Below are 23,205 nucleotides of genomic sequence, written 5' to 3'. Positions count from 1 at the left end.
TATTTGCTGTTCAGCATCACAGCTTCTTTGACACTTTAATGTCATAAATCAAATAAACAAATAAAATATACACAAAAATAAAAAAACAGCCAGAACAAGAGGTTGCATATCTCCAAACATGTGTTACCCTGCAAATGCAATGGTGAAAGAAATGGGGACACCAGAATACGTACTGCAACAACCAGGGTGAATACTAAGCAAGATACACACCACCAAAAATGTATCCTGCATTTGTAGAGGTCAAAATAAGAACTTTAATGCCCATGGCACGAAAATGGATCGATGCCCAACTCAGGAAGTGGATGTCCAGTGCAATTTAAACATTTGGGGTCCAACCACAGAGGAAGTGAACCAGGTCTCATTATTTGGGCCTTTTTTTCCCCTTTTTAGATGGGGCCTTGGGGACAGGGGCCTTTGGCTCAGATGGCTTGCGGCGTCTTCCCCTAGTGGACACAGAAGGGTCAGCAGAGGTGGAAGGTTGGGGAGCAGCTTGGGGTGGGCCAGCAGATGGGGGATTGTCCCTTAGGGACCTGGCGGTGGTCAGCAGCTCCGCAAGAATTTCATTTTGGCGGCTGAGGTGTTGGCCAATGCTTTGCATGCCAGCCGCCAGAGTGTCATTCATGCGGTTGAAGGCCTCACACTGCTGCCTGTTTGTGGCCTTCCAATCCGCCAGAATTTCCACAACCTGCTGCTGACGCACCGCAGCATCCTCCCCTTGCTTCTCGATCCTCTCCAGCGTCACCATCAAGCTGGCATCCCATGTGTCCTGTGTCTGGGGGTGTTGTCTTGGTGGAGGCTGGACCACTTGCTCCACCTGTGGCTCTGCAGAGGAAGATGCTGCCGGTTCATCCTGGGTTTCTGCTTCTTCTAGGATAATAATTACAAAACAATGTCACCATCACATACCCACTAAAAAATATCTTACAAAATACAATGCATTACTGTGACTTACCATCAAAAGCAGCAGCAAAGACCTCCACCAGGAGCTCACTATCCATATTGGATATCCCCCTGACCTCGGCCACATCAATGACATCCAAGGCGTCCTGCTCCAGGGGGGTATACTCCAAATTATCTGGCATAGGCCCCCTCCCGGTGGACATGCTGTGGTTGTACCGGTCAGTCATCTTCCTCTTCAGTGTCGTTTTGAAGTCTGTCCACCTACAAGTTTAAAAATACAAATATCACCATGAGATATGTGCACCACTGTGCTAGTGAACATCATGACTACGTGACATTTCCTAGTGTGGGTGATCTTATGTTTTTTAGCCATATGTGTCCCACACACACATTAATGTCTCCATTAGGAGGCATTTCAGTGTCTCATCTCATTCATTAGGCCACTAAATGCACATACATAGATCACTATGCAGAAATGACATCATCCATGGCCAAATTATGCACCTCCACCTGTTGTGAAACTACACATTCCACCATAGCTTGACAGTGTGGTTATTATGGAGTAATTTAACTATGGGATGGCATACTGGGATGTGTAGTTTCTCACCAGCTACATGTGCACAGTTTGGTCATTCTTGTTTCAGTAGCATCATATGGAACATGTTACAACAACTCTTTCAAAAACACACTTTCTCTTGTCCCATCACATACTTCACATACTTCACATGAGCAGAACTGTGCCCATAACCTCATATCACACCAATGGTGCATGTTTCATATATAAATGTGGGTTATTAGACATGGTTGTGTTCACATGTGACATTGAAGTGTAGCACTATCTACAAACACACCTTTCTATTATTCTCAAAACATACATGTAACATATGTACACACATATGACATTATCAGGGGGACAAACACACTTGCCTTTTCTTCACCGCTAGCCAATCTCTGACCACTGGTGACACCTGGTTCACTTCCTCTGTGATCTTGTCCCAAAGGTTTCTCCTTGCACTGGCACCCGGCTTCCTGGTTGGCAATTCTATCCATTCGCGTGCCCTGGGCACTAAAATTCGCAATTCTGCCTCTACAAATGCAGGGTTTCTCTTTTTGGTGGTGGTATCCTGCTCAGTCCTCACCCTAGATGTTGCAGCTCGTTTTCTGGTGGCCCCAGTTCTCTCACCATGCACCTGCTGGGTCACACCTGTTTGGAGAGATGCAACCTCTTGTTCTGGCTGGTTGCTTGGCCCTTGTGGAGCTGGTGCAGTTTGAACAGGGCCTGTTAGTGAGGGGCCCGCTCGGTCTTGCATGCTACTTCTCTCTTGGGCCCTCCTTCTCCGCTCCTGTTCCCTCTTCTGCAAAGCTTCAAGCAGAGATTCTGCTGTAGCTCTCTGTAGAGCGTCCTCAGCTGCGGAATCATCTGAGCTAGACATGTTTGCAGCAACTCTGGCCTGCATCTGACTGAATATTTATATGGTAATCTCCCGCCATGAACAAGGGGGCGTATATTTTTCCCCGCAATGTAGTAGCTAATTTACGCCGATATTTCCCGGCGATAATTCCCGCTTAAATTACGCAGGTCTCAACGCACCTGATCAATCACTTGTATATGCACATACACAGGTTGTGGAGCATTGTGTGCTACATGGTGAAATGTGTGCACCTGTCATTCCAATGATGAGTGTTGTCAGCTGGTATCTGTTGGAGTTCGTCTATGCTTTCTGAGTCACATTTCAAAACATCACGTTATAATGCTTTCCTTACATATGTAATGAGTATGAAATTGTCATACGCCAACATGTAGCATTGTGCCTTTTTTATCAGCGTATTTATTAGTAGACGGTTGCGTGTATTATTTTCCGCACACTGTATATACAGTACGTCTCTCCATGGAAATCGGTGTATTGTGCCCTTTTATCAGCGTATTTATTAGTAGACGGTTGCGTGTATTATTTTCCGCACACTGTATATACAGTACGTCTCTCCATGGAAATCGGTGTATTGTGCCCTTTTATCAGCGTATTTATTAGTAGACGGTTGCGTGTATTATTTTCAGCGCACTGTATATACAGTTCCTCTCTATACATTGAAAGCATGCTGTTGGTTATGGTGTGTGTATATCGGAACGGTCCGCGTAAGTTTCTATTCGCATCCAGTTTGTTAATGTAAGAAGGATTAATAAAGTTAATACTAAACAAACAATTTTTTCGACCAATCAGCAAGCACCAAAAGTGATATATGTACCTGCAATTAATAACTGCGCCATTGCCACTATGACTTCAACCAGGGCTAGCGCGTTTTCTACCCAGGAGCTGGTGGCCTTGGTTGAGGTCATGGACCGTCGCCTGGGGCCCAGGGGCCCATATGTGCCCAACATGGACAAGCGGCGGGCATATAATGCTGTCCGCCGCCTAATCTACGCCCGGACTGGCGTCCGCAGAAGCCTGGCACAGGTGGAGCGCCGCTGGTCTGACCTGTGCCGGCGGCAGCCAGTGTTGCTTTCAACAATTCGCCGCCATATTGCCCGATGTAAGTTTTTCTTTACTAGTATGTCTGCGTTTTTTTGCAATGTTTTCTGTACTTTTTATAAATATGTTCATGAGTATGTGGGTGTATATGGGGTGTATAGGGGGTGTATATGGGGTGTATAGGGGGTGTATAGGGGGTGTATATGGGGTGTATAGGGGGTGTATATGGGTGTATAGGGGGTGTATAGGGGGTGTATAGGGGGTGTATAGGGGGTGTATAGGGGGTGTATAGGGGGTGTATAGGGGGTGTATATGGGTGTATAGGGGGTGTATAGGGGGTGTATAGGGGGTGTATATGGGTGTATATGGGGTGTATAGGGGGTGTATAGGAGGTGTGTATGGGGTGTATATGGGGTGTATAGGGGGGGGTTAAGGTAGTCGCTCTGTTTTTGGGTGTAGCATATCAATTAGTTCGCATGATAAATGTCTGAAATATAACAGCAATGATAATTTGTAAGGTTATGAGCATGACTAATGTGAATTTTTCTTTCCCCCATTTTTATGAAACCCAACCTTCAATTTCTATGCCATCAACATGAACATTTCAGCACGGGCAATGGCACGTATGGAAGCCCGGGAGGAGGCAGCCCGGGAGCAGGCAGCCCGGGAGCAGGCAGCCCAGGAGCAGGCAGCCCAGGAGCAGGCAGCCCAGGAGGAGGAAGAGGAGGAGGAAGAGGAGGAGGAAGAGGAGGAGGAGGAAGAGGAGGAGGAGACATTGGGTCCTGCTGGTGACCACCCCATTTCCACATCCCCTTCCACCAGCCACTCCCCTACCCCCACCCCCTCCCCTACCCACACCCCCACCCCTACCCCCACCCACACCCCTACCCCCACCCCTAACCCCACCCACACCCCTACCCCCACCCACACCCCTACCCCCACCCCCTACTCCCACCCCCTCTCCTACCCCCACCCCCTCCCCACCCCATTTCCAACCCCCCTACACCTCTCCACCACCCACCCCCAAACCTCTACAATCCCCACTCCAACCCACTACCTGTATCCCAAGTCCTATCCCATCCCCCTTGCTCCTGACCCCCCCAACCACCGGACACCCAACCAGCGGCGACCAGGATGGCTCAACTAGCCGTAAGTAAATAATGTGTCTAATGTTTACCTACACATTTCTACACATAAACAATCACAACAACCACATATGTGTATCCAACATCAACATTAGTTGCAACATATCACTGCAGGGCGACCATGAGGTGTGGCCTGTCCTTCTCCAGGAACAAGGGTCCCCTTGGTGGTTTTTTGGAGTTTGGCCATGGCTCACCCCTTGAATAATTGACATAACAGTACATCCAATGAGATATCCGACATTAGTGGTGTTGTAGTTATGTGGATCCAGGTGTTGGGTAACTCCACTTCCCAGCATGATGTGCAACATTAATTTATAGATTGTTTTGTTCATAGTGTGTGAGGCCATGCAGATGCATGCTTTACAAACATAGCTTTAGGCCTATAATTTGTACAGCAATGTCCTAAATTTAAAATAGTAAGGAGTGCTTAAGCCGCAACAATGTCATAACCCTTAAATAGCACAGCCTAATTGTGAGGTTAAAGGTGAGCCCCCAAAACAAAACTACGAATTGGGATACAGCATACATTTATCCAAGAAGGAGGAATTTATTTAATGTTATGTAATATGTACAGTATGTGTGTGTAAACATATACATTTTTAGTACTGTGTTTACAGCAGACCCATCTTCAATGTAGTTGAAAAATGTATGTGGCCTTCACACTTAACTCACAACTTGGTATTATGTTAAAATACAACAAACATTTGTGTATATTATATATTAATTATTTTTTTTCCCTTCACTACAGACACTGAACAGCACCAGGAGGAGGTGGCACACATCGGCCCTTATTCTGGTTGGTGCGGTCAGAGCCGCACACGGGGCTCCGACCGCACAAACCAAGGGCCGCCCACCCGACGGATCGCCACGGCCGTCCGTACACGGACGGCTGGCGATCCGCACAAAAATGGTGGAGGCTACGCCTCCACCATGGTGGGAGCTGCCCCCTGCCTTCGATGGTCGACGACCATCGAAGGCAGGCCCGCACGCCGCGGCAGCTCCCGCAAGCTCAGACCACACGGACAATCGTCCGTGTGGGAGCTTGAAAGGGGGCTGAAAGCTGACATCCGGCGACGTCAGCTTTCCGCCCCCATGTCATGGTAATGAGGGCGTCATGCCCTCATTACCATGCACACGCCCCGCGTTTGCATGGGAACGCCCATGAAACGCGGGGCGTACACATAGGGTAATGAGGGGCTGAAGCCCCTCACGCCCCTATACGCCCCCTTTGCGGCGGACGAAATCCGTCTGCGGCGAAGGGGGCTGCACATGCGCAGAATGACCTCTGCGCATGTGCAGTTTCAAAACATCGGCGGTACGGCCGCACGCGGGCCGTACCGCATAGATTAGAATAAGGGCCATTATTAGGGAGATCTTCCTGACCCTCCTCTATTTACAGATACTTTTTGCGCAACTGGAGGCCCGCATTTAATTTTTAAAAAAAAGTTTTTATGTTTGTTCCAAAAAATAAAAGTTTATGTACAGTTAGAAGTTGCCTGTGTTGTTAATCATAAATATGTTATAGGGTTTGTAAGGGCAGGTACATACAGATGTGTAATGTAAGTTATATTTGTAATTTGAGGTGAGGGGTAACGATTGCTGTGTGAATGTGTTTGTTTTTGAGTTAAATAACACATAGTGAAAATGCATGAATGTTCGATTAAAACATCACACATAACATGAGGGTAGGTATACATGGTAAAAAAATCAGATCAAACTAATTAGGGACATAATTTAGTACATACACACAAACACCAACATAAATTTATTTACAAGTAAAAGCAATGTGGGGACACATAGATAGTGATTAAAATGCCACATTAGAACATAACAAATATACATGTAATGAGGGTTAAAATGTTGTTTTATTAGGGTCTTTATTAAGGTAGACAATTGAGTTAATAGAAAACAATAATTTAATAACAAATAGAATAATTAATTAATTGTCAGAATTCTAGTTGAAAGGCAAGATTTGCAGGTCCATATATGTGAAGGGTATGCCAGCGTACACGGACGTACGCTCACTCTCACGAGCGGTGACATAAGCTGAGTTTTCCATTGAAAACAATAGCGACCCGTCCGTGCAAGCTGGCGTACGCTCAGATTTCCGCAAGAAGTCGGCGGGAAGACGGACGAGAGACGTCCGTAAACAGTGGCGTACGCTCTGTTGTACGCCAGTTGTCGGAGTCTAAGGGCTGATCCGTCCATGTACGTTGGCGTACGCTCAATTGTACGCCACTCCCCTTCGACGTTGTTTCTGGCCGTACGTATGCGGCTGATTTGTGGGTGGACTTAACCCCAACGGCCGCGTACGGAGAGCGTACGTTAATATGGAACGTACGCACGTTTGGCCGCACCGATCAGAATAACCTCCTAAGTCCTCAACTCTATGGGAGGAATTCAAGTGTTGTGCATGTCGGCGCCCCTAGATGATGTGGAGACTCAAGTGTTGCTTTGTTCGGACATGCTCAGCTGCCAAAACGAAATACTGTTATGTTGTTCCGTTGATGGGCTAATAACTAGGAAATAATATTCTTGGAAGAACTTCTAAGAAACGGTACAGTATTCCTCTGAATCTCCTTTACAGTTATACAGGTAAATACGTACTAAACAATTTGTAACACATAGTTTACAGTAAATATACACTTCAGGTCTGCTAGCCTGCATTTATTTGTTACTTATATGTCATTTTCTAGGAACTCTGTCACAAAATATTACTTACTGTGTCAAACTGAAGAATATAAATGCTTGGAAAAATGATACATATCAATATAGCAATGATACAAATTTACAGTAACATACAGTATGATTTGCGCATCAGTATAAAAACTTCAGGATTAATAAATCTATTTTTCTTACTGACTTTATAGAATTGAAACTGCAGTATAAGACCCTACTCCATTTATGTGTCTTTCGAAGTATCAACCTTGGTTACTACATCCGTGGCGCACCAATCCCTTTTTGGTTACTGTATCAGAACCTGAATAGGTCATTGGATACTATTGCAATTGTGGCTATACCAATGGAGTGCTTGTTGTCTTTGCAGGGGCTGGCGGTGGAGGAGTTGTCTTTGCAGGGGCTGGCAGAGATACACGTGCATCGAGAGGCGTAACTCTGGGAGGCAATGGAGTCATCTGCCGCCGGGCTCCTGCTCTCAAGGGGGCACCTCGTCTCCACTGCAAGTTTGAATCAGTTAATTGGGTACTTGTTTCCTAGCACGGCCACAATCTTGTCCATCGTGTACCTTAAAGTTAAGGTACATGATGGACGCGATGGACCCGATTTCCTTTGAAATCAGATCCATTTTGCCGGCAAAGGCAAAATCGGGGGCATCGCGTCGGTCGCGTGCATTAACATGGCCCCCGACACGACCGACGTGACCGACGCGATGGACGCGATTTTGCCATAGGCTTCAAAGTTAAAATATTTTTAACATTGAAATCGGGAGCATCGCGTCGGTCTTGTGCCATTATAATGGCACAAGATGAGATGGACTTGATTAAGTCCATTTTACATAGGAAACAATGTGAAATGGGCCAATATGACCCATTTCACATTGTATATGGCCCTATCATGCTAAAAAAGTTATGCAACCCCATTGTGAGCGTTACCCCACGATTGATGCCAACCCGAAGCGTGGCGAGCGCAACGAGCCCGCGAGGGGCGGAGGTGCGCGTCCTCCGACCTTTTCATACCCCTACTATCCACGTCGGCGTGGAGTTGAGAATATAAAGTGTGGCGAGCGCAGCGAGCCACCGAGCCCGAAGCGTGGCGAGCGCAGCGAGCCCCGCGAGGGGACGCGTATACCTGTGAAGTTACCTGCCCTATTGTCTTCTAAATGCTCAGTTGTACCATACACCCATTCTGTAGTGCTGCTACCAGTGAACACAACAACATGGCACTAACCACACCCACACAGCACTGGTTACAGTTTCTCCACGTCTCAGTGGACATTTTCAGCACCAGATCCATGAGGTCCTTACCCAGACCCTGCGCACACACCAAGGCTCCCACTGCATATGACAGACATAAGGCAGACCGTTGCCAGTTATTATATAGATCTACTGTAATATCAGATGGTTCCATCTGCATGTTATCTGTGTGCTTTTATAAAACAAGCAATAAATCATTAAATTAAAGTTATCTTAGATGTATTTACATTTGTATGTACTGCACCTTACTGAACCCACCATAATTGAATGCAGGGCTGGGCCTCTGCAGATGAAGAACTACACATACCAGCATGCCTTGCATCAGTTTCAGCATGGCCACATAGCAAAACTAATGCAAAGCATCCTGGGATGTGTAGTTCATCAACATCTGGAGGGCCGCAATTGCCCAGCCCTGATTTAATGGATCCTCAAACAGGAAGCATATACAGAAAAACTAGGCCTTGTAAGTGATTGCCCCTTTAAAAAAAATGTCAGATTTTGTCAGGCCTTCGGCACAGTCATCAAACTCGGGTGGCATTACATCCCACTAATTACATTGAATTTGATCGGATTTTTCATATTATGATATGATAACTGCAAAATGTATAATTTATGATATGAACCATTGAGATAAAATACATTGTTCAGCATTACCTTTAACCTTACTTTACTTTAACTATAATGAAAAGTTAAAATTGCTTTTGCACTTCAGTGCAGACAGAGGGAAGCTCTTCCCACTGTCTTTATTTTAACTATTATATAATGACGTTATTTCATTCAAGTTAATCTGATGGAACATCACTGGCCAGACCCCTGTATTTAAATCCAAACATCCACACAGTGCAAGTCTGCAAGGCTGCCATATAAATCTTCCCTGCAGTGTGACATGATAGGCCAATCAAGGAGGTGTTGTGGGACTGATGATCTGATTGTAGGGCTGAGTAATGGGTCAATCAGGGATGGTTGGGCTATGCAATGTGCCACCTGTGCCAATAAAAAAAACGGTCACTGCTGGTGGAGAACCATTGGACCTGATATCAATGGCAAGACCATCTACCATAAGTGGAAAAACCATTGATGGGGGCTAGCAGTTGGTGGTTAATGGCCATCCCTACATCAAACTCTCACTAGTAATTTGTCATGTCACCTCTCTGCTGACATAATAAATTACAGTATAGGAGTAGTAAGTACATATATTTAGATAAGGACACAAATTTCATTAATTTCATACAAAAGGGCCAAACGTAGTAGGGTGTAAGAATCAGAAAATTAGATATTGGGGGATATTCAATCCTGGGTCACGACTGTTGGGCTGGCCCGACAGCCGGGACCCTGTAACGTTCTTGGCCGGCTCCACAAAGAATCGACAGACGGGATTCAATGTCCCACCTGCCGAATACCAAAAAGGGTGCATGGTCATGAAATATGGCAGTGGATCTTCAAGCTGTGGATGGGAGCTTTGACAATCCATGGCCGTTGTCAGCAGAACAGGCCGACGGCTTCTAAAGTCGGGTCCGTTCTGCCGAGATCCCTGTTCAATGCTGTTGGGAAAGACAGCATTGAATAGGGTCCCGCTGCAATTTACCGAATCAGAAATAGCTGCAGGGGATTGAATACCGGTACCCCCATTGTTAGAGAGTTTTCCCATTTTTTTTTTAAAGTGGCAATCTTTTACACTGAAAAAACTATGTTTATTTTGCCATGTAAATAGCCACTTTAAAAATATGGGAAAACTTTATCAAAAACTCTCACTTTCTGATTCTCAAACCCTTTTACATTTAGTCTATGGTATTATAAGTACTCAGACTTTAATGCAGTATACACTTAACTTAAAATAGATTTTGTTGCCATTTAAATTTATTTCAATTTCAGTCATTATTTTTTAAATTATTTTTAATAATTTTAATTATTTGTAATAAATAATACATGTTTAATATAATGTGTAATACATGTTCTAATGAGGATAATACATTTAAGTATTACAAATTCTAATGCCTGCTAGTAATACTGATGCTGGAATTTGCACATCTTTAATTTAAAGGTGTACAGTTATTGTACAATCACTGGTTAATAACACAGATATTTATTTAGATTTTCTTCTTTTTGGGGGGGGATTGCAGAAAACTCCCCATTTGAGAGCAGCAGGTGTCACACTTCTCTTAATCTTTAACTTCAAATTGGATTTTTTTTAGATTCTGTGCGCCCGATTCTGGTTCTCCAGTTCTTTCTCATTCGGTGTGATAAGTGGGCGTGTGTTTAAAATATCACACATCACTGCTTAGAAACATCGGTAAGGGGAATAGAGGATCCAGTCTGTATATATGTAATATAATACAGACACAGCTTTGTACAGTAGAACAATATGGTGGATGAAACTTTGTTTATAATTTGCATATAATTTTGTTTAGCATGACAGTTGAAGGGTTGTGATTTAGTTGTTGTTTCTGTTAATACAAATTCTTACTTCTGTAATGTAAAATAATACAAGAAAAATAACCTCATAATTACAGTCTATACCCTCAGCTACTGTTCCCGCCTTTCTAGACTATGACCTTATTGGCTATATTAGCATAGGACAATTCATTCTAATTGTCAAAAGAAGATCTTTTGATTTTTTTCTTAATATGCACTGATGGGGTTCTTGTCTATGTATGAACTTGTTTCATGGTTATTGTTTGTGTATTGAGAGCAGAGAAAAGAAGATTAATTACCATTCACTGAGTCAGAATAGGCTATGTATTAATTTAAAACTGTACTAGTCTAATTTTACGAACAGAGTCAAACGTTTCATAAGTCATTATCTTCTATTATATGTGGTTGATACGTGTCATTATCATTAGCTTTTATTACTTAGGTTCACACAAGGTCACCTATTAGAAATACAACACAAACGTATAAAAGCGATCTGCTAGTAAGTAAGGAGCTTTTGATATGCATACCGTATTATAAAAAGCTCTAATAAAATAGTGCTAAAATTTAATTCTACACTAATATACAACACAGTGGAAATGAAAATTATTTTTATTTTTTAAATGATGATGAAAATAAAATTCACTATGTAGAGTATTACAACAAATGAAAATAGTGTTAATTGCTGTTTTTGCATCCGGATGATTGCATAAATTGATTAACTGTTATTGTGACATAATTGTGATAATATAATCCAAGATAAAATTAGAATAAAATAAATAAATCTAGACATTTTTTTTTTGGGGGGGGGGGGAATAAATGTTTGAAATTTTTTTTATAAATATGTTGTTGTGGAAAACATCTGAGACGCCACATTTCAGCGGCAATAGCTGCAAGGAAAATATAAAGGTACGGGGGACAAAAAACTATGAATTGTTTCATTTGGACCTGTTTTATCATGTCCCTTTCACTATACAGTGAGTATCCTATTGACATACACTCCTAGAAATAGCATTTATTTGTGCAATATGTAATGTAGCATGTGAGTTGCCATTATTTTTTTTATTGCAATTGCTTTGAAGGGTCCTTTGTAATGCCTTTATCAATCAGCAACCAGCATGACCTCCATTATGTCACTTGTGGTTAGTGATCAATCAATAGAATGGGACACAGAAGAAAGGAGCGGCAATGGTAGGGACAAAAGTATGAAGAGGTGGCATATCAAACAACTTAGAATGCCACATCAATACAGATGGAGCGCCTCTCATGTAGCGCTGGAAATCGCCAGATCGCCCCCGCTGGCGATTGCACGAGCGTCTTACAATCATGGGGAGGGGGGGGGGGGCAGCTGCTGGGAAGAGTTCCTCAGTGCTTTAACAAGTCCATTCCATCAGCAGAGGCTGGTAGCAGGGAAAATAGACATTGCATTAATAGGCAGGGGTAAGTGGTAATGAACAGAATTCAACGCTATGAGCAGGTTCATAAGTCTGTGATATTAGAAGTATGTGGCTGCAGACAAGGTCATTCCAGATATGACTATGAGCAGGATGTTGAAAGCAGGATTAGTAGTCTGTTGCTGTAGGGGCAGTAGTCTGATGTCAGAATCCCAACTGTTAAAAGCCAGACAGTCAGATTCCTGACTTACAGGGGCTATTATCCCTTGTGAGGGTCCGCGAACCCCCAGTCAGATTCCTGACTTACAGGGGCTATTATCCCTTGTGAGGGTCCGCGAACCCCATAGTTGCTATTATCCCTTGTGAGGGTCCGCGAACCCCATGGGGTCTGGGGGGCATTTAACATTGGGGCCAATGTAAAATCGGGTCTCAAGGACCATTTAACATTGGTTCCAATGTAAAAAATCGGGTCGGTCGGGTCGATCGCATCACATGCGATTTGGTTGCATGCGATGCGATTGGCCCGATTTTTGCAACCCGATTGCATACAATTAAATCGGTGGCGCCGTGCTAGGAAACAAATACCCAAGATTTTATTTTTAAATGGGTAGTCTAAGAATAAAGGATATTAATTATCCAATTATAAGCTGCTTTTAATCTATTAAACACCCCTTCTCCTTCCCTGGATTGTTCCTGATGTGCCTTGCGCATTGGTCCTCATAGTGATCTTCTTGGCTTATCCACAGTCTGTCTGGGTACCAGTCCTAGCTTGTTGACCAGTCTCCTATACCTGTCAACAGCACACCACAGCTGTAAGCATGGTAATGGTCAGTGACCTGTATGCCTTCCAGAAGCCAAGCCTCAATCTCCTTACATGGTCACTGGTAAAGGCTGGGGGCTCATAAGACTCTGCACTAAACCAGTAAGAAATGATGGTCTGTCTGTGGGTGTCAAATGGGCCTGACAGGTGTTCAATTTGTTTATTATTTTTAATTTTTCTATACAAACCACACACACAAATCATGTTTGCGGCGGTTTCTTTTCATCACACACACACACACTTGTTTTCTTGCAGTGTACTAATAAAAAAAATCTGGATCCTCTTGCTTAGGTTTGCCCTCAGGCTGAAGGTTTACAACAGTGGTCAGGGAACTCGGTCCTCATTACCCCACGCAGTGCATGTTTCGCAGGTCTCCTCACAGAATCACAAGTGAAATAATTAACTCCACCTGCGGACCTTATAAAATGTGTCTGTGAGTAATTAGTACACCTGTGCACCTGCTGGGTTACCAGCAAAACATGCACTGTGTGGAGTAATGAGGACCGAGTTCCCTGACCACTGGTTTACAGCAAGCCCCTGCATTGGATGAAGAAATAATTTATATTTGTTATACTTTAATAGTTGACTTAGGGAAAATGTATGAGGATAATTAATCAATAATAGAAATAATTAACTTTTTAATGTGTCAAACTGTTTGAAATTACCTCTATCCAACAAAGGTGTCCTGGAGTCCATCCCCCACTTCCTGGTTCTTCAGATATTATTATAGTGTAGAGCCTGAGTACCACTGAACTCTGTACCATAATTTTGCACAGGCAAATTCACTGCTTGCAATGCTTCTTTCCCCGGTCCCAACCGGCAACACACACTCAACATTTCAGCAGAACAGGAACGGTGGGAATTTATTATATATTATTCAACCCCATAACATATAAGTGCAAGGTAAATCCTACTCATTCCTTGCACTGGAAAAGTTTATATAAAATGCAAAAAGAGGGTATTGGACAGATCCTTGTGCTAACCGCAGGATTCAAATCAGTAGTATGAATCACCAATCATACACAAGTCAATACAGAAGAAAAAATATACTGTCAAATCCTTGGTGCAGGTGAAAAGCACTCTCTTTGTTCTTATCAGTGGTACTCAGAAACAAAAAAGAGAGAAACACAATAGTGTAATACAATAAGGCACATAAGTGAATATAACGTTTCACACAGGTGGTATGACTCGTACCCTTGGTGTAAGTCTACTTTTCAGGGTAGACTATAATCGCATGTTTAAGAGAGCAGTAACGTCACCGTCATGTCCAAGCAATTCCAAACCTCGATAGCACATAAAATAAAATAAAAAAGCTGGTATAGTGAAGTACAGCTTTTTATTATTAAAACAATTCTAAAACAAAGAACAAGGTATGTCACAGCTGACTCTCACCGAGTGATGTTGTCTACAACAAAGAGGTAGACAATATGACAGATGTTATAACAACAAACAGGTGTCCCTGGAAGTTGGTCAGATGTCCTCCTTATCCTCTACAAAGCCAATGCGTTTCGAAACTGTAAAGCTTCTTTTTCAAGGCATAAAAGGGATGTGTACCTGATCCCGTTATCTCCTACTGTATTTCCATGTCTCTAAATATGGAGGATAATTATAATACACACTGATCACTTTAAGGACTCCGGCCATATATATTGGAGCATGAGAGAAACAATTGTGGAACACATTAGAAAAGAACATGGTGGACTGCAAAAATTATCGGCATTTCCACCTGGAACAAGGACAGGAAGTAGAGAATAAGACCCGGTGGAATGCAAACTGATCCACCGGTGACCCGCGTAACATCACTTCCGGTTCCGGTGGATGACGGAGGCCGACAAACAACGCAACGTCACTTCCGGTTCCGGCGGAGTCCGAAAGCCGGGAGTAGTATCGCGGGAAAATTACAGCGATTATGGACAAGCTATTCAGCGTGATTAGGAAAATATGGAATTGGAGGACACATTAGCTCTAAGAGGAAGTCCGGGATTAGAAGGTTAGATTAATCTATGTCTGGCATTAGGATTCCCCAATAGAACAATAAATACGGGATCGAGTACACATCCCTTTTATGCCTTAAAAAGAAGCTTTAAAGCTTCGAAATGCGTTGGCTTTGTGGAGGATAAGGAGGACATCTGACCAACCGGGGTGACCAACTTCCAGGGATGCCTGTTTGTTGTTATAACATCTGCGCATATTGTCTACCTCTTTGTTGAAGACAACATCACTCGGTGAGAATCAGCTGTGGCATACCTTGTTCTTTGTTTTAGAATTGTTTTAATAATAAAAAGCTGTACTTCACTATACCAGCTTTTCTTCATTTTATGGGTACTTGTGTATTTTGGCGGCGCCCATCGCATCGCATACCATAACACATACGATGGTATGCGATGCGACGCGATATCGTACGATAGTGCACGATGGCATACAATTTTGAAATTGTATGCCATTGTACATGGCATACGATGCCATACGATGCGATGCGATGCGATTAAACATTGTATAAGCACCCTAATGGGTGCTTATACAATGTTAAGCACCCAAATGGGTGCTTAAAATGTTAAATGCACCCCCACGCCACCCCCCACTATAAACGTGAACCCGAAGCGTGGCGAGCGCAGCGAGCCCGCGAGGGGCGGCGGTACGCGTCCTACGACCTTTTCATACCCCCACTATCCACGTCGGCGTGGAGTTGAGAATAGAATAGTGTGGCGAGCGCAGCGAGCCACCGAGCCCGAAGCGTGGCGAGCGCAGCGAGCCCCGCGAGGGGACGCGGATACCTTCACAGGTAAACGCGTCCCCTCGCGGGCTTCACAGGTGTCCGCGTCGCCACGGACACCTGTGAAGCCCGCGAGGGGACGCGTATAACTGTGAAGGTATCCGCGTCCCCTCGCGGGGCTCGCTGCGCTCGCCACGCTTCGGGCTCGGTGGCTCGCTGCGCTCGCCACACTATTCTATTCTCAACTCCACGCCGACGTGGATAGTGGGGGTATGAAAAGGTCGTAGGACGCGTACCGCCGCCCCTCGCGGGCTCGCTGCGCTCGCCACGCTTCGGGTTCACGTTTATAGTGGGGGGTGGCGTGGGGGTGCATTTAACATTGTAAGCACCCATTTGGGTGCTCAAAAGCACCCTTTAGGGTGCTTATACGATTTTTGGTCGTATAGGGGGTCAAAATCGCGTCGCATCGCATCGCATGCCATCGGGTGCATGGCATGCGATGCGATGCGATCTGTTCGTCGTACGACGGACATCGGGGGCGCCGCCAAAATACACAAGTACCATTTTATGTGCTATCGAGATTTGGAATTGCACATTACCGAATTGCATGTTAACGCTCCCTTAAACATGAGACTTTAGTCTAACCTGAAAAGTAGACTTACACCAAGGGTATGAATCATACCACCTGCGTGAAACTTCATATTCACTTATGTGCCTTATTGTATTACACTATTGTGTTTCTCTCTTTTTTGTTTCTGGGTACCACTGATAAGAACAAAGAGAGTGCTTTTCACCTGCACCAAGGATTTGTCAATATATTTTTTCTTCTCTATGGAAAAGTTTATATAGTTCAATTGTAAAATAGAATCCAACACACACTAGAATTGTAGTATAATATATTGCAATATTAGCAGAACCTTTGAAAAAGCTACAAGGTGTAGGGAAAAGCATAAGGAGGATACTGTTTCCCCACCTTCCATGCTGTTCCTGGATTGTAGACCGAACCAGCCCTACCAGATTTGATTCCAGATTCCATCGGGATCTCATTATATTCGCAAATTAGGACTTTCCACTGAAGCTATGAGGATTAACTGAACCAAAAACATAATTGTCTAGGAAGTTAGTTATTTGTGCCATCTTGGGCTACTCCCCGCACCATCTGCATGAACTGGACTCTTTCTCCCTCCAGTTGGCCCAATTGGGACTGTTTAAGGGCATCTAGGAACGGACTCTCCAGGACACTTACTAATACATGGTGGGTAGTTATATGAAATTTTTATTTTAACTTTATTTTAAGCCATTTATGCAATTTCTATGGCTTTTTTTACCCAGCTAATTTTTAATAAATCATACTTGTGATCTGTAAACCTATCTCCATTTTTGTTTCAGCGCTGCTTATCCCCCTTTTCTGCATGTAGAGCTGTATACAGTACATCTCCCCCAATCAAACAGATATGCAGATTTGATTTATGTCAGCCCCAGACTTGATCAAGGCGTAATTCTCCTACCAAGGGAGACATTGGAAACCCTTTTCTTTGAAACCTTAGTGTTTTCTTGTACCAAGAGTACTGAGGGAATGTTAAACTAGAACTTTGGTAACAGATAGCAGACTTTGAAAAGCTGAAGGTCCACCACATATCATGGCCACCAGATTGCTTTCCCACTATGCTCACTGCTTCTCTTCTTGCGTGGTTATCCCCAGTGCCTGACTCTTGTGCCCATCATACATTTCTGCATGTGCCCATTACGCAAACCATTCCTCTACTGCTTGTCTTTCTCTACTCCATTTTTACCATCTAGATGTACCGTACATATGAATACTCATCTTTTAATTAAATAATACTGTAGTGTTACAAAATTGCTAACTTCATGTCAGGACTCAATGGGCAGCTGAAGTAAGGCAGAGCTGTTTTTTTGTGGCAATTTTTTTAATTTTTATTGAATGACAACAAAGTATTATAGCAGCAAAGCTCTTCTGACTCAAGTACCCAAAGCTTGGCTATAATATGACCATGTCACTTTGCAGTCAGTACTAGAGAGCGACTCTAAAATAGAGCATCTAGACAAATCAGCTCTTCACCAGCTGTTGTGTTTTCTGTTTTGCTTACGCTAGATACTTCATGCTCCATATTCTCTGAAAAAATAGGATGTGAATTGATTTGCACATTATCTAAGCAATGAAGACATCGAATTATTCCTGACATCCTCTATTCTGGTTTTTGATTTGTAGGCCAGCTATGCTCTGCAGCTGAAGCAAATTACATCAACAGAAATGCTGATGTGACCACAAGTTGACAAAGGACATGATTTCTGCGAAAAGAAAAGAAACGAAACTGCAGTTTATGAAATGCTATGTAATAATGTTGTTTAACCCACAGATTCTGAATCTTAAGTATATTTTATTTCCAATCTTCTCATCATTTCATTGTTAAAAGACTTCGAGAAGTGGAAATAGAATAAAAGCTACGGAATTAAAAATTGTTCTAAACCCTTTAATAGCTCAGCTGCAAGCACCATTGTTTATCTAATTCATTGTGTGATTAAACCGATTCATGTGACTGTCTTAATTTAGCTTCTTCGTTCGCAAACTGATATTTTGAAAGTTTTTTTTTTTTGCCTCAGAAGAAGAAAAGTGACAAGACAGAGAAGTGAAACAATATATGTATTAACTCTTTATCGCTGAATGGACATGTGCATACGTTTCAAAAGAGACCCTCCACTGAAACTACAAAACATTGGACCTGGTAGTCAGACAGTCTCAGGATTCAGGAATGGAACCACTAAAATATTATTTTCTTATTACCCAACATTCACTATATACACTATGCTATTGTGGAACTCTAGATTAATTTAAAAAAATAATTTGTGATATCTCAGGGATAAAAACAACAAGAGGGGAGAGCAGCGCTTAAAAAAACCCATTAAGAACGGTTGGATTATCTCCACTTTTACAAGTTAAAAGTAGACACTGTATAAATATAATTATTGAATATTCACAATAGTAGTAATCTAATGGAAAAGATATGAAGGGGCAGTCTGTTGCTAGTGTACCTCTGGGACCTTATGATATAATTCCCTTAAAGCCGAGTTTAATGAAGGTGATATTTTACCGGTACTCTGTAGAAGTGGCAGTGACCAGCTGGCTATCTCTCTGGTTCGTAGCATGGTTTAATGCTCTGAAGCAATGGTCTTTGCCAATGTCCACTGGAGAGAAATTGCTGGTAGCCACAATGTTCCTGTTAGTAGGCACAAACGTCCAATATTGCTGGTTCAGGCTGGAAGAAGTCGACCCAAATTTCCAAAAGGGTGGATATGCAATAGGTATGGCCCTAACATGTTTTACTGCGTACCTCTAGCAGCTTTTTCAAATCACGTCTGATGTGTCCACTACTGTCTCAGTAGATCCAGTTTATGCTGAATCTATAAACACTCTAACAGCTGATGTGTGACCTTAGTATGCATAAAGATAATAACTTGACACAATAAATTGAGACACCTGAAATAAAGACTCGGAGACATAGGTTTGGCAGAAAATTGTCAGCTGAAATTTATTTAAAAGGATTTTAAGCTAATTTTTAGTTTTGTTTAATTATTTAATTTTTATTTTATTATTATTTTATTTTTAAATTAATTAAATTTTTGGTGGCCAGAAAGAACGGCACTAAAACTAAGCCCACCCCAAAACTATTCTGCATGATTCAGCAAACTCATTAAACAGCGGTCTCCACTCAACCTACCATTGACTGCCCACCCAGCCGGGTGGGGCCGCAGCTCCCGAGCGGGTGGTCCAGCGAAGGCCTAAGCCAATGAGAGGCGAGAGCACCGAAAACAAGCCAAATCTGCAGTAAACATAACTTACATCAAGCCTTCAAATCTATGAAATTGCCGTTCTTTCCCGCCAAAGCGGAGACTCCGACGCCGGAGGCGCCGCCCGCCACCAAACTAAAGCAATGAGGCAACTACCGTCAACAGATCCTCCACAAAGAAGAATAACCCGGCCCTCGTGAGGTGAACACCGTCGGTTCTGTACAGCTGGTGGTACCTATACCGAATGCGCTCGTGTGGGACCACTGCACCACCAGCCTGCAGAACCCAACGAGCAACTGCGGTATTCAGTTTCTTTCTAGCCTCATCTATAGCTTTACAATCCCTAGCATCCCTCCAGGACAGGCGTGGGACAATAAATGACCAAATCAACTTGCATGTAGGCCATCCTCCTTTAATGGCCGCCAGATCCTCCAAGATCATGGCCCTCAGCTCCAACTGGGACATTTTCCCGAGGTCGTTGCCGCCCAAATGTATGACCAATACTTCAGGTAAGCCATACAATCTCACATTATCGAGAAGAAATGACCTTAGCTTGCGCCAGGACATACCTCGAACTCCAAGCCAACGCACAAGATGGCAACCTTCAAATACAGGACCAAACCCTGAAGCCATCAATTTTGCTGACCAAAATATGAAAGAATGACCTACTACCCACACCTTTAGGTTGTCGAAGCCCACACCTGGAGGAAGAGAATGAATTAAGTGGGATTAGTATTTGTTTAATAAGGACCGGTGTAATCATATTAATAGGAGGATCTGCCAAAAAGAAAAAAAAAAATTTGAATGTTGCACAAATTTGGTGCTTGAGAATGCTTCAATGCCAATTGAAGCCACTCCTAGACACAAAAGGTATGATGACAAACCAGGGGAGGTAAGGATAATGGAAGGGAATATAGGTAAACAGGGGATTACTCGGCCGGAGGAAAAAACGTCTGAACCTGCTGAGGGACTCTTAATTGGTGCTTAATTAGCCGAATTATGATTGAGCCGAATTCAGTCCGTCAGGTCAGGCAAAAAAGCGTGAAAACTCCGGACTCTGGCCCAACAACAGAGCGTAGCTAATCCCCGAGTAGGAAACAGGCGGTATGGGGTAACATAGGAGTACAACCAAACAACTGGAAACCAAACATTCACAGATTAATCAGGACAAAAGATGCGGTCTGATGTATTTTTTTGTAGCTAGCAGAGCGCCATCTACCTAGGGTCTTTATCTCCTGAACTGGCCAGCCTGCCCTAGCTGCTGATGTAGCCGCGCCTATCCTGAAGGAATGGGTGCCAAACTCCTCCAGTGATAGTCCCATATCGCACAGACAACGCCGCATCATCCAGGTAAATTGGTACCTTGTTAAGGGTAACCCATCATAATGCAGCAGCCAAGACCCACCAACTTCTGGTCTCACTAGGGCATACTGACCGGCCAGAGTCACCGGGCAAACTGATGCTGGCGAAACGGGGGTACATTGGCACCCATGTACCCTTAGCTAGCTGATCTGTCTTTGACCGCCTAATTCTACACCATAACGCCTGATCATCAATGCGAATATCTGACGCCAGCAAGGTCGCATCCTTATGCTTGGAGGGGGCAACTAACTCCAAAACCCTCAGTGCTCCATGAAACGCCATGGAAAACGCTAATCTAAACAACAAAGACTCAAACGCTGAGTCTGCATGGTTGGATACCAAACCTAATAAAGGAGGAAGCATGGTGCTGTATATCGGGCGCCTACTGTCGGGAGCGGGGGGAACAGCCCGCAGCCATCCCTTCATAGCTTTCCACACTAAAAAACCCTTGGTAAAATCGTTAAGTCCTTTTAGCTGCGCAAAGAAGGATATGCCTGCTAGATACCGAGCAGCTAGTGCCCTGGATTTGCCTGACTTGTAGATTGACCAAAGAAAAGATATCAAGAGCTGCTGCCCCCGCCTACCTGGCTGCGCTGACCCTCCGGAAAATTTTTCCCATTCTGACCAAGCCTGGCGGTAAGATCTAAGCGTAGCCGGCGCCACCGACAGCTCGGCTAGCCCCTCCATTCTGGCCCGATGACCTGCCAAACATAAAGTGGGCACGAAACCCCGATAGTATCAGCACCCGGAGCCAACGATCTAAAGCGCTCCCATTGGAATCGCGACAACGCATCAGCCACATCATTCTTCACGCCAGGTACATGCTTAGCCTTGAACAGTATATTAAACCGCAAGCACTGTAATTATAGCTGCGACAAAACCCTTAGTACCAAAAGTGACTTTGCTTTCTGGTTGTTAATCGCGTGTACTGCGCTATAGTTGTCACACCAGAACAGCACGTTGCGGTTTGCCAAATGCGAGCCCCAGATTTCCATCGCCACCATAATGGGAAATAGCTCAAGAAGCAACATATCCCTAATGAGGCCTTCACGTACCCAGCTATCGGGCCAAGCTTGCGCACACCAACTGCCATTGAGGTAACAACCAAAACCAGTAGATCCCGCCGCGTCCGTGTAAAGCTGCAGTTTGGAGCTATCAACCACGGGAGGTAGCCATATGCGTACCCCGTTGAAATCCTCCAAGAAGGAGGACCATACTACAAGGTCCCGCCGAATTTCGGCAGACAAACGCACAAAATGGTGGGGTCTGGCCACTCCCGCGGTTGCACGCTCCAACCTGCGACAGAACAACCTACCCATAGGGATCACGCGACTGGCAAAGTTTAGCTGGCCCAAGAGTGATTGGGCCTGACGCAGGGTTACCTTACGAGCAGACTGAAAGGCCGTGATCGTCTCCTTCAGCTTAGCCACCTTATCCTGAGGTAAACTGCAACATCCCGAGCTTGAGTCAATCTGGATCCCCAGAAATGACAAGCAAGTGACCGGTCCCTCCGTTTTATCCTCAGCAATTGGGACCCCAAATTGACCGAAGAGAGCACGGACGGTTGACAGCAACTCCATGCACTGGTCCGTGTTTGACGGACCAACACATAGGAAGTCGTCGAGGTAGTGGGCAATGCCCACTACACCCGCCGACCTCTCCACACACCAATGAAGAAAAGTACTGAACTTCTCAAAAAAGTCACAAGAAACCAAACACCCCATCGGCAAGCACTTGTCGATGAAGTATTCGTTCCCAATGCGGAAGCCCATGTACTTAAATGCTTCATGGTGCAGAGGCAAGAGACGGAAGGCCGACTCCACGTCAATCTTGGCCATCAATGCTTTCTGCCCGAATGCCTGCACCATTGCCAGTGCATCATCAAATGACTGGTACGCAACAGAACAGCATTCCGCAGGGATGGCGTCATTTACAGACAAACCCGCAGGATAGGACAGGTGCTGGATCAATCTGAATTTTCCTGGAGCCTTTTTCGGCACCACCCCGACCGGTGAAATAACCAGGTCTGGAAGTGGAGGCTCCGCAAAAGGCCCCGCCATGCGTCCCAACTGAACTTCCTTCACAACCTTCTCCTTTAAAACCGTAGCAAATGAACGAGCAGATAACAAATTTCTGTAAGCTCCTCCAACAACCTCACCTTGTATAGGTAGGTGAAAACCCTCACTAAAACCTTTGTACAAAAACTCAGCAACCTCTCTATCAGGGTACAACTGCAGCCATGGTCCCATGGCCGC

This window comes from Crinia signifera, chromosome 1 (genome assembly GCF_055691185.1).
Source record: "Crinia signifera chromosome 1, ASM5569118v1, whole genome shotgun sequence".
NCBI classification, from domain to species: Eukaryota; Metazoa; Chordata; class Amphibia; order Anura; family Myobatrachidae; genus Crinia; species Crinia signifera.
The sequence above is the reverse complement of the archived record's forward strand: the minus strand, read 5'-3'. Positions refer to the sequence as shown.